General features: G+C 41.6%; 1 pseudogene; it reads right to left on the reverse strand.

Annotated features, from left to right (window-relative positions):
• Positions 1 to 4,080: 4,080 nt before the first annotated feature.
• On the reverse strand, positions 4,081 to 9,166 carry LOC147692575 (toll-like receptor 7 pseudogene; annotated as a pseudogene).
• Positions 9,167 to 12,499: the final 3,333 nt, after the last annotated feature.

Raw genomic sequence — 12,499 nt, forward strand, 5'->3', positions numbered from 1 at the left:
GTCCCCATGACCATCCCTCTTGTGTCACAGACAAGCCCAACTGTCCCTGCAGGCCATGCCTTAGCAGCGCACACAGTACCTCAAGTCAAGCTGTATTGTTTGCCCGTAACCAGCCGCTCTCTAGTTGGGTGTCTCTCCACAGCGGTCCCTTCACCAAGCAGGCCGGACGCACACCCCAGGCCGGAGTGCAGCTGTGCTCACCGCACCTCCGGTCACTGAGCATCAGCCAGCCACCTCTCAGTATGCCGCGTCCCTCAGTGCTCTTATCACACAGCAGGGTCAGAAGGCACACAGCAGGCGCAAGCATGCCTCACTGTCGCTATTCCTCCCTTCCTCGTACCAGCTATTCCACTGTGTGCCGTGTGATGCAGCAGTCTCTAGTGCATCCGTCCAGCTCCAACAGGGCAGCCGCAGCTCGTGACTTTCACTCAGGCTGGTTTTAAATTCCGTGGCTGCTCAACATTTCAAACCGGCACTGGTTTGTGACTCTCACCTCTTAACATATATTGTGGCGCCACCGCAGTCCGTTCGGCCCGTTTAGCAGCTCCAGGTGGCTGCCATTTTCTTATCCCTGGCAACTGCCTCATGTTCAGCTTGCATCCACCATCGCTGACCCAGCTCGACCTGGGCAGCTGAGTATTGCCTCAGTGCCAGTATTATTTAGATTCCACAGCTCTCAAGGTGTGATGGCACACCATTCACAGAATTATTGTTGGATTCTGTACTCGCGTGACGGAGCTGCACTAAGGGGCAGCCATCATGCTGCGCGCCCTCTTATGCCACCCCCCGACACGTTGGCACATCATACAGTGACGCAAGAATTGTGTCTCTTAGTCAGGATTATATTTTTCCTGACCCAGGATCTTGGGCCTGGCCCCCTCTTTTGTTTACTGCCTCTGTTTTATACTCCCCAAGGTAGAGGGTAGTCACCATAGAACTGCCCTATCTTTTTACTAACATTGGATGCTTAAATATAAGCACCGAAGATAAAGCCTCAGGGGCTGGTGTCGGGACCACAATTTTTGCTATATTGCCCTCAATCATATCATCCCCAACACTTATGCCCAGACTGTATAGCTCCTCCCCACCTTACACAGGTCCTACTAGCTTGGGCATACAGACATTCATCTGTTTCAGTTCTGAAACTATAGTCTGTAAATAAAGCTTATGCGACTTTAAAGTGTCAGTATTCGTAACTACGGCCTCAAAAATGCCCTGAAGGTTTTTTTGCATTAAGACCACAATGTCCAGCATGAATGAAGAAAAGCTTGAGCCAATGTCCAGATACGTGGCCGAGTTGGTGGGGAGATCCTAATGTAATGTATTCAGCTGTCTGAACAAGGGCCCCCCTGATTCGCTCCCAGAGCTAGAGATCATGACATTAAGGGCTTTTAACAGAGTTCCTCTGTCTGTTGTATATTCTAAATCCAGGATCTCTTGAGCCCAACATGCAGTCACAGGCTTTCCAGATTAGGAGACACCTCCCCAGACAACCTCAAGTAAGAGTTGAGACTCTTGAAGCTCTATCATATCCATATGCAGGAGGGAAAGGGGAGGATCTCAGGGAGCAGGGAAAGAAGCAGGGAAAAGAACATTATCCTTTATTGATATATTGCCCCTAAAGTGCTTCCCCATGAATTCTTTAATAGAGGTCACCAGAGGCGATGATTTTGGGGTCAATGCTCTTTCCACATCTGGCACCCTCCCAGTCTCAGATTGGTCGGCTATTGAGATGACTGATCTAAGCTTCCCATTGTAGGGCTCAGAGCAAATAGCAAATTTTGCTGGACCTTTGTTTTCCTCATTTCTTCATTCCAATGGCTCTATCCGGTCTACTCTGAGCCATATTGTATAAATGACAAAGGGCAAAATGATCACAAATGAAAGATACCCCTTTTCTCACAGGGAAAGAAGGAGGACTAGTTACAGTGAAAAGAGATTTCCTTCCATGACAGATCAAAACCTCACCATCTTATTTGTGTGGGAGGTGCTAGTAATGGCCTACGTTTTCCTCCAGGGCCAGCACCTCCACCACAGAGCCACAGATGTTGTATAACACAGTTTTAAACAACAGTCTGAGCTTGAATAATTTGGTGCTGCCGCCTCCACCACAGAGCTGCAGGATACACAATGAACACGCAAGCAGTTTGGCTGAATCAGAGCTTGAGTAATGGCATAGAGTGCAAATGCTTCGGACACGCAGCAGATCTCCACGGGGTCTGAAAAGGGAGTGAACCAGGAGCAAGCCGGCAGCACTGGATGCATGAAACACAGCAATACAGCCAATCAGGATCTGGGGCAGGCCGACGCGGATACAGACGTTCCTCCAGAACCCCTTCCGGATACAGTGGACATCACAGTGTATCTCACCAAGCCTGGCTCTAGCCTTGTCCTCCGTCTTCTTCCAGCTTCCTTTGTCCACCTCAAGAACCCCTGCACCCCCTACCTTGAGAGGAGGGTGGTGGGTAACAGTTCAGAAAATGGAAATGCGTCCTCTACTAAACAACTGTAGAGCCTCTGAAGCTCTGTCTAGCAATCAGCATGATTGTGCTTCCTGCTTCCCAAAATGTTCTGTGGTGGGCATGAGCCAGGCCTAGGAAAAGGGGAAAAGAGTGCTGTACAAAAAGCATTATTAAATACGGTTTTCTCTAACAGTGATTTGCATTCTGTTTCTTTCATCCAATTCTTACTTTGTTAAATTTGAAACTATAACTTACAGAATGCAATGCTATGTAGAATTATCCTACATAGCATTGCAAAGGGGTTCATTCAAGTGTGCCCTGATCCATAGCTGCAAGGTCCCTATCAAACCCCTCTGCATCCCTTAAAAGTTCTTAAAAGTAAAAATGATTGTGCATTCAGGGAGTAACCGAGTGCATTTCCTGTTTTAAATGAGCATGACATTCAATTCATATTTTTGAGATACATCTTCTGTCACCTGCATTGAAACAATGTTTTTTTCCAGTTGTGAAGCACACCTGGCAAGTACAGATCCAGATGCAAATATCCCTAATCAGAATATCTATCCCATGTCTCACAGTGTTGAACCATGGCTGCGAGATACAGGGGAAGCCAGTCAACTACATAGGGTTGCCACATGGCCTGTATTCTTATGATGTGGCCAATATTTTTATGTTTAAACCAAGCCTGGCTGGTATTTACATGCCAAAACAAGTAATATATATAGAAAATAATTGAAAGGCAGTATTTTTCCCCTCTGAAATATACATTGAAATCAATAATTTGAAGATAAAAACATTTCAAAAGAATGCTAATGCGGTCTAGACTATTTTAAAATTGTCTTTAAAGCAAAATGAGATGGAATTGCTGTGTCACAAAGGAATACAGAAGACTTTGCATGAACAGTTTTTTGAGTACCAATTCCTGGACCTTCCCAAAGCGCAAAACATGCACAAATGGCTAATATTTGTCTCTGAGAAAGGTTGCAACCATAGTAATTACCAGTGGCTGAAATTGGTTAAAGCATTCCACACTTCACCTTTTTCTGCTGGTCATTGAAACTCCCTAAGTGCAATGACTTTGCCCAGATGTATACCACACATCGTATTGGTCCACAGAAAGCATTCTGCACCAAAGTATGTATGCCTAACAAGGCTGAAACTGGTCTGGGTGTGCCTGTGTTCCTATTGAGAGAGCACCTGAATTGACAGCTTGGGTTGGACTGTTCTTCTCTGAGCAGGACCAAGACTAATTTGCATAATGTGGCTCTCTGACACTATTGACACAGGAAACAAAAACATGGATTGGACTTTTGCTCAAGTAATTACCAGTGCCTAAAATTATTTCAAACATTCCTCCCATCATAGTCTTAACAGAATTGCTTGGGTTATAAGGTTTTGTTTATTTTTTACCTCCACCCATATACATATACATTTCATAAAGACCATGGTGCAATTAAAATGATAAGGCAGGGGTAAATCTTAATACAATGCAGAATAATGTAATCAAGAAAGTGGGAAACTGGAAGACTCGAGAGAATTCTGCCATGCAATAAACAACATCAATGGAGGTCCCATGCTTGGGACGATAAGTTAAAAATTGCAAAAATTTCAATCAGTCAGTTATACAACTTTATTATTCTAGGTTTGTTTTTTCTTCTCCTCTAGACAACAGTGACTACTATTTTTATATAAGTTCATTATTTTAAAGAAAAAGAACCTTGTTACTCTCAATGTGATATTTATAGAATTGTATATTAAAATTTAAACTTGAGTCTGCATATTTTCTCCATAATGCAGTCAGTTGTTCCTCCACCCACATTTCTTACACCTCCAGGCAAACCCATTATTCCATGGGAAGTTTTTCCGAAAGCATTTGAAACCTATTTGAAAGCCATAGGAGGAAGGTGTTTATAGCGAAAAGAAAATTGGCGATGCTAAATCATCACTAGGGGGTGGTGGGTAAGAAAGTATTAAAGATTTAACCAAGCTTTTGTAGTAAAAAATGCAAGGATGATAAGGTATCAAATATGGAAGACGAATAGGATGATGAATAAGTGGCAGCAATTAAGGCATTATAAGAACATTTTGAAAGCAAAATCATTGTAACTGTAGTGAGACATACATTTTTTTTATCTTGGGCACCTTTACCAGTGGAAACGTTTGATCAACAAATATAAAGATCTTCAAGATAAATTATTTGAGATCAATTAATTAACCTTGCGGCAGGTTTAAGGATTCAAAAACAATTCTTATAAATGAAAGAACCTTTTTTTTAAGAAAAGTCCATAACCTTGGCTAAACACATTGAGAATACATAATGCTATGAAGAATTGAAAATGCACGAGGTCTGAGCAGGAGCAAAACTGAATCTACAATGCAGAGTACATTGTAATTGTCAAATAAATCCAGGGTTAATGCTGATGGCAAACAGAAAAGATAATTTGGAAGTGACAAGAGGACATTCTACAGATGTGGTAACATGAAGCATATAGCAACTTCCAATAATTGTCCAGCTGCCAAGGTGACATTTTTAAATGTAAGAAAATAGGACATTTCTCAAGAGTTTGTAAGCAGGAGGCTACAGTTTTCAAAGGCATTGTAAACATTTTGCATGAGAATGTATATGGGGATAGTAAATACCAACAGGAATCAGATTCTGAGGATGAAGTCTAAGTGTTGGTGTTGTGTGATGTGTCTTGTGAAATTAATACAGTGGTAATGTGTGATGCATCTGGTGAAATTAATACAGGAATACCTGCCCTAGTTAAGCCATATCACCTTCCGAAACACATGGTGGAGGAGGCCGAAAAGAAGCTGGAATGTTGGCGGATTCTTGTTCACCATAGGCGTTAAATGATAAAGAAACATTTTGCAGGCTGAAGTGGTGGGTCTATTAATGATGGATGTAAAACAAGATTGATACTGATGTGGGAAAGTATTGATTATTGGCTACCTCTAATATGAATGATCTTTTAAGGGGAGGATTGCTTCCAGTCAGATATATGTTGTAGAGAAAAGAAGGATTTTATTGGGATGGGAAGAGCAATGAGCATTGGGGATAGTATTAGATCCCAATTCCAGCAAGCAGGTAATAGTGTTAGCTCAGGAAGAGGTACGTAAATGTGTGCATGAGTCTCCAAAATTCTCCTTGCGCGATCTCGGAACCCTGAAGACGTTTGTGCGTTAGATCTTTTTGAAGAAAGCGCCCATACCAGTTGCACATAAAGTTCATAGTGTGCCATTCGCTTTACGAAGTTCCTTAAAGGAAGAATTAGACAGATTAACTAGGAGCATTAGAATTGAAGCAATAGAATCATCAGTGGTTAAGTCCAGTGGCAATAGTCTGTAAATCCAATGGCAAGATCAGGAAGTGCATTGACCTTAGATAGATCAATATTAAAAAAAGAGTGGATTGCCATCTCCTGCCCAACACTAAGTAAATGTTAAAGAGAGTTACCGGTGGAATATATTATTTCACTCTTGATTTATCAAGTGCATACCATCAGATACTGTTGCATCGTAAGCTATTTATTTAATTTGTCACGCCAGAAGGGGCGTTCCTTTTTGTGTGGATGCCTTTGAAGCTAGCTTCCACATCAGAGGGGATTTAGCATATGTGAAATTGGTTTAGGATGAAGTATTAGCTTGGGATGCGGTCAACAGCTATGACGATTTTCTGAGAAAAGTGCTTAGGATTTTGGAGGTGGCTGGACTTACTGTAGAAATTGATAATTGCATATCTGCAGTTAAGAAAGTAGAGCATTTGGGTCATACAATGAAAAATAACATAAATAGAAGCCTTTGAGAAAGCTCTATTTCCCCAAGACCAAGATCAACCAAGATCTTTTTTAGGGATGGCGGAGTATTACTCTGTTTGTGGACCACTTTTCAGATAAAGTTCAACCCATGAAGAGTTGATGAAAAGGGTCAGAAGTATCACTGGTCATAGGAGTGTCAATGTGCATGTGAAAATATAAATAAATGCATTGTGGATGCGTCAGAACTCAAAACAATTTGACTCAGGAGACCACACGATCATAGCTACCAATGCAAGATGTAATCGTGCAAAGGTCATGAAAGGCTGGTGGTTTCATAGAATTCTTTATAGAATGTGCCAGTTTCAAGGCAATATCGGAGGATGAATGAAAGCGTCATCAGCTAGTGTATAGGTCATTAAAACTGTTAGTTATTTGGTGAGAGCATTAAATGCTGTTAATTGACCGACTGCAGTAAGCCCAAAGTGTGAGCAAATAATGTGGTCAAAAGGCAACTAAAAGCAGTTCACGCTTTAGAGCATATGGGCGAAGAATGTTATTAGAACCTGTACCTATCATCCAATCCATCAAAGGCAGCACATACTGCCCTTGTCTATGTCTGCTTAATATCCCTGTTCACACTCTCACTGCAATTCAAATGCAAAGAACAGTAGTTAAAATCAGCATTCTGAGCAATATGATTGCCTGAGCAAATCTCTCAGTTTCCTAGAGACATACATGTGTTTAAATCTCAGAAGCATTTAAGTGATCTCAACAGCTGCTTAGCTTCAACATTGGTAAAGATATAGACATCATTTTTATAGTGTGAATATGCAAACTATGTTTGTGTATTCAACAGAAGTCCCTTATTTTTTCTTATACTCTATTGCTCAAAGCAGGGACGGCTTTAGGGCAGTGCTACTTGTCCGGTTGCACTGGGTGCTGACCTGTGGAGGGGGCGCTGACCTGTGGAGTGGGCGCTAACCTCAGGTGGGGGGGCGCTGTGTTTAGCAATATCTCATGATTGGAGAGATGAGGGTAACGTTGGCCCGGTGGTAGTGAGAGAATCTGAGGAGGCGATCATTGGGCGTGTGGGGTGCCAAAAGTGATTGTTGCACCGGGCGCCACCAGCGCTAAAGCCGGCCCTGGCTCAAATGTACAGGGCACATTGCTTACCCCACCTGAAATTTAAAATAGATTTGCAGTTTGCTGTTGAAAGCAGCCACAACGAATAAAAAAACCAACATAGGATAAGGCATCTTCAAGTAATTTAAGGATTTTAATTCTTCATCTAATTCTGCAACTCTCATAGTAGAATTTAACAACGTTGTTTTGTGAGTCAAAATCTATAAATACCTGTATGTTGCAGCTTTGATATATCATGAGGTGCATCCACACTAGCCATCAATGCTGCTTCTTATTTTAGAATCATACCATTTCTTGCTATCTTGTGCCAAAAGAACGCGCAAGGAGTGCCAAAAGTAAGGCTGAGCTTTTGGGTTGCAGGGCCATTGAATTATCGACCTCTTGCACACTCTCTTTCTGGCTTGCAAGTATTTGGACATCTTCATCCCGTTGTCTAAAAGCACAAGAATAACCACGTCCAGCTTCTCGTCTAGTAGCCTCTGCTGAGCTATAAAGAAGGTTTGCCTTAATACCCCAGAAGCAAATCCATCAGCACCAAGGATGAAGATGGTCTTCTTGCTCTTGTAAACAGCATCACACAGGTTCTCAATCCTAGACTTACCAGCTACCCAGTCCCTTTCTTCTAAGCAGAGTCTAAATTGTGTGCTTCCTTTCTCTTCCAAACGAAGAACAAGCTCATTGTAGACCCAATCCGTTATGGCATACTGTTGTGAGTCAAATGCAATAAATGCATCATACCCATCAATACTTGGGCATGAAGAGTAGCCTTTCCTAAGTAATGCCTTCAAGATATGTGCCCCATACCAGATGTCCCATCCATACAGTTTCTTTAAAACTGGTAATACTGTTAGTAATACTGCTAGTGAACATGTGACCATTAATGCCAAATGGCCATATATATCCTGGCAGGAACGAGGGTCAATGGAGAACAGATACTGTCCCCGTTTAGAATCTGGTGCATCACATATCATACCATTTGAAACATGCTCAACCGTAATTTTAGTTGTCTTTAAAAACTGGATAAACCAGTGTGCCTCACATGTGCACTCTAAAGGATTTCCACTCACGTCAAGTGAACGAAGGTTCTGGAGGAGGACATTCGAAAAGCTGTTTTCATTTATCAATTTGATCTTGTTATTTCTCAAGTTAAGATATTCCAGAGTGGTCAAATTTGCGAAGAAAACATTGTTGAAAAATGTTATATGATTGAATTCAAGGATAAGAACAGTGAAGTTACTTCCGAAAGACACAGTTTTGTTGGGTAAATATATAAGAACATTATGGCTCAGGTCCAGGATTTCCAAGCTGGGGAGAGAACTCATCTTTTCCCAGTGGAAAATCCTCAACTTGTTATGTGTTATAAATAGCTTTTTTAAGCTGCTAGGCAGAGATTCAAGCACAGTTGGTGGGACTCTTTCCAAATTGTTATATGAAATGTCCAAAATTTCTAATTGCGTCAGGTTGGTAAAAATGTTAATGTAGGTATCCTTCCTTCCCTGCCACATTATGTTCAAACGATTATATCTGAAGACCAATACCTTGAGTGAAGGACAGTTTAGCTGTTTGGATACCCTAATGCCTATTGTATTATACGACAAGCTCAAGAACTTTAGAGAGGTCATATTTTCAAGGAAATTAAAGCTGTGACCCAAACCCTGTATCATAAACTGGAATTGGTTGGAATTAAGGTATAGAACCTCCAGATGGGGAAGCTCATTAAAGCTTTTGTTGTAGTACAAGTCAAACCTGTTGTTGGCGACATCCAACAGCTTTAGCGATGTCAAATATGAAAACTGACTTCCATTCAAGGCAAAGGACTTGACTGCTTTCTGGAAAGTCATTAACCCCTTCGATGCTCATGACAAGCTCAGCTCGTCATGAGGTACACCTCTTGTGTGCTCATGACGAGCTGAGCTCATCATGACCACACCCATTAACATTATGGCCCAGCACAGCTGATGAAAATGTGCAGCATCCATGTGGTTAATGATCCCTGCCTTAATTTGTATTTCCTGGTCGCCAAGTACACCGCCGCTAGTGACGAGACGGTGTATTTGGCATTCATGGATCTTACGGCAGCCTTTGATCGGGTTAATCGGAAGAAACTGTGGGAGCTAATGGGGGTCTTGGGTGTCGATACAGGTCTGGTTAAAATTTTAAGGGCCTTGCATGAGCACACCTCATCACAGGTTAGATACAACGAGGAGGGAATCACCACCGATTTCTCCCCATGCTCTAAGGGTGTGAGACAGGGCTGTATCCTGGCGTCCTTTTTATTTACCTTATATATTAATGGTTTAGATCGGGCACTTGGAGTTCTAGGGGTGGATTGCCCAAGGATAGGATGAAGAGGGATCCTCGCCCTGATTTACACGGGCGTTGCGGTGCTTCTGGCACGCACAGCGCGGGGTCTACAGCACCTTTTAGATGGTTTTGTTTATTTCATGGAGAGCCTGGATTTGTCCGCCAACCTCTCCAAATCATATATAATGGAGATGGGAAAAAGACCATGTAGGAATTTTATTTATAGGATTGGTACCCATAGTATGGAAAAAGTGCAGCCATTTTCTTATTTGGGGATCTTATTTGATAGTCACCTATGTTTTAAAACCCTGACAGACAATAAATGCAGAACACTAACCAGCTCTGCCGGGGCAATTATGAACTTTGCACATAGACTGGGTCGCTGGTCACCGGAACACATACTGAAACTATATAGCTCCATATGTAATGCCAAAACTCTATATGGTAGTGAGGTCTGGGGCTTCATTGATCCTCAGAAAATCCAAAGTGAAGAAAATAAATACCTGCGGCGGCTGCTTAGAGTCCCCCGGATTACACCCTCCTACATCATCCATGAGGAATTTGGTCTCACTTACATCAGAGATAGGATCCAATTAAAATCCCTCACCTGTTGGATTAAAATATGGACAAACCCGGAAGCTGTATTAACTCAGCAGCTAATAATGGCCTGTATCACCCGGGAGCGTGGGGGGAACATCCCTTGGCTTAAATATGTGAGGGAGACTCTCTCAGGCCTGCGCTACGCTGATTATTTCAATCACCCAACAAAATTGTTACCTTGGGACAAGGCTCTCATCAAGTTGGAATTTTTAAAGAAAATGGCATCCAATAGGGAAGACAGCGAGCTGATCAAACCATCGGTGAGAGCCCACCTTTTGACCAAATGTACTATGGGCATGGAACCTTCACTGTCCTATTTTTATAACACATATGACAGATTTTTAATGACCCGGTTTAGGTTGAACCTATTGCATCATATACTGGGGGATCCCGCAGAGTATTTAACATCAATAGAGTTGAGGGCTCCGTGCGGCTGCGACCAACGGTCTCCGCAGTACACGCTTCACTTCGTTCTGTTGTGACCCCTTTACGCACACCCCAGGAAGTTAACAGGCAAAGGTGGCCCTATTGTTTCTAAAATTGTCCGCAGATGTTCTTACACTTTTATGTACTGCTAATTTTTTGAGGATGGCTGCGAGACTTAGAAACACAAAAGGAGATGGATGACTGAACCTGATGTTATCTCTCCTGCACTAGCACATACGTTGATTAAATAATGAATTATGTGGGAGGTGGATTCCCTTTTAGTATGTTTGTATTATACACTAGTGCCCTATCCTGACAGATTTTAAATGTAACTGTTCATAAACTTCTGATGGCCGAATGTTATTGAGGATAACTTATATAAGTCCAAAGATGCATTTTATAGATATTTGTTAAATATTTCTGAAGAGTGTGTACATGTATTTTGTATTAGGCCCTAATTTTTGTTGTCTTTTAATCTTATTGTACTTTTATGGTATTGTTGTATACCGAATAAAGTAATTTTGATGATGATGATGATGATGATGATTCATACCTCAACCGAACTAGGTTTAGGACCACTGTCTTTTGTACCACATAGTGCCCAGGTCCAGGACCATATTTGGGTAAACCCCATTTTTTTAAATGGACCCTAATGTGTCAGGCGGTAAAAATGGCTCCGATGGCAGTGATACCGCCACCGACAGCCTGTCGGTGGTGGTCTCAACGCCGTACTAATCTGGCACTTAACGTTTACATCACTCAGTTCATCATGTTGAACAAGTAATAAGGGGCCAATACAAAGGTCAGGCCAATATTGATATCATTTACTCCATAAATCGTATTATGCACCCCATTTTAGTACCCTAAGGCCCCTATTACGAGTGCCCCATAAACATCCCTCTTATTTCTCTCTCCTGAATTTACCATTACCACGTTCATGGTTTCGGGGGGAAAAGCAGATTATGATTTTTTATTGAACAACATGCAGATATCCGATATCCACATGTAGTTCCTCAGTATTCCTCTCTGGGAATTCATCTACTGGTAGCAGGTAAATATAAAAGGTGGAATATTGCTGAGCAGTCGTGTCCCCGCTGAACTCATAGTTCCACAGTGCTCAGTAACTGCTATTACAGGGCCCATTGGGAACAACGTGACTCTTGTAACAAGGGACTAAAACTGTATAGCTTTGGTGTGTTCTTTAAGCTGTGATGAGCAATGCATTCAATAATGTTATTATCTGATCTGCTTTGGGATAGCAAAGTGAGATTTAGTTGGTAGCATTGCAAAAAGAAGCTTGGTTACCTTCAACGGTTCCTATATTACTATCGCAGAGTCACATAATGCAATATATATTACTTTTGTGAAGTAGAAAATGTTCCTAAAAGACAATTCCATGCTATTGACCTGTACAACTGGAAAAACAATAACTCTAGAAGGAGCAACAAAAGGTATGCTCCCTCTGTCTGAGTTAAGGCTAATCATAATAACAATAATAATATTGCATCCACACATCGACCTAACAACTATATTGCAGTGTAACTATATAATTACTCTTCTGTACTATACATCTACTTACCAAGACTTACCCTGTGCTGTGGTGGTTATGTTGATGCTGTGGATGCAATTTTCATGCAGTATAGCACAAGTGATTTAGTTGTGCCACTCTCCTGTCACATTTGGCCTGAAATTTTGTCAAATGCTTATATCAAAGACATTAGAACATTATTTTTCATTATAATTGCTTGTAATGAAATGTTTATTAGAGCTACTTGAATAAAGTTATCTCCATTTGTTTTAGACTTC

This window comes from Lissotriton vulgaris, chromosome 9 (assembly GCF_964263255.1).
Source record: "Lissotriton vulgaris chromosome 9, aLisVul1.2, whole genome shotgun sequence".
NCBI classification, from domain to species: Eukaryota; Metazoa; Chordata; class Amphibia; order Caudata; family Salamandridae; genus Lissotriton; species Lissotriton vulgaris.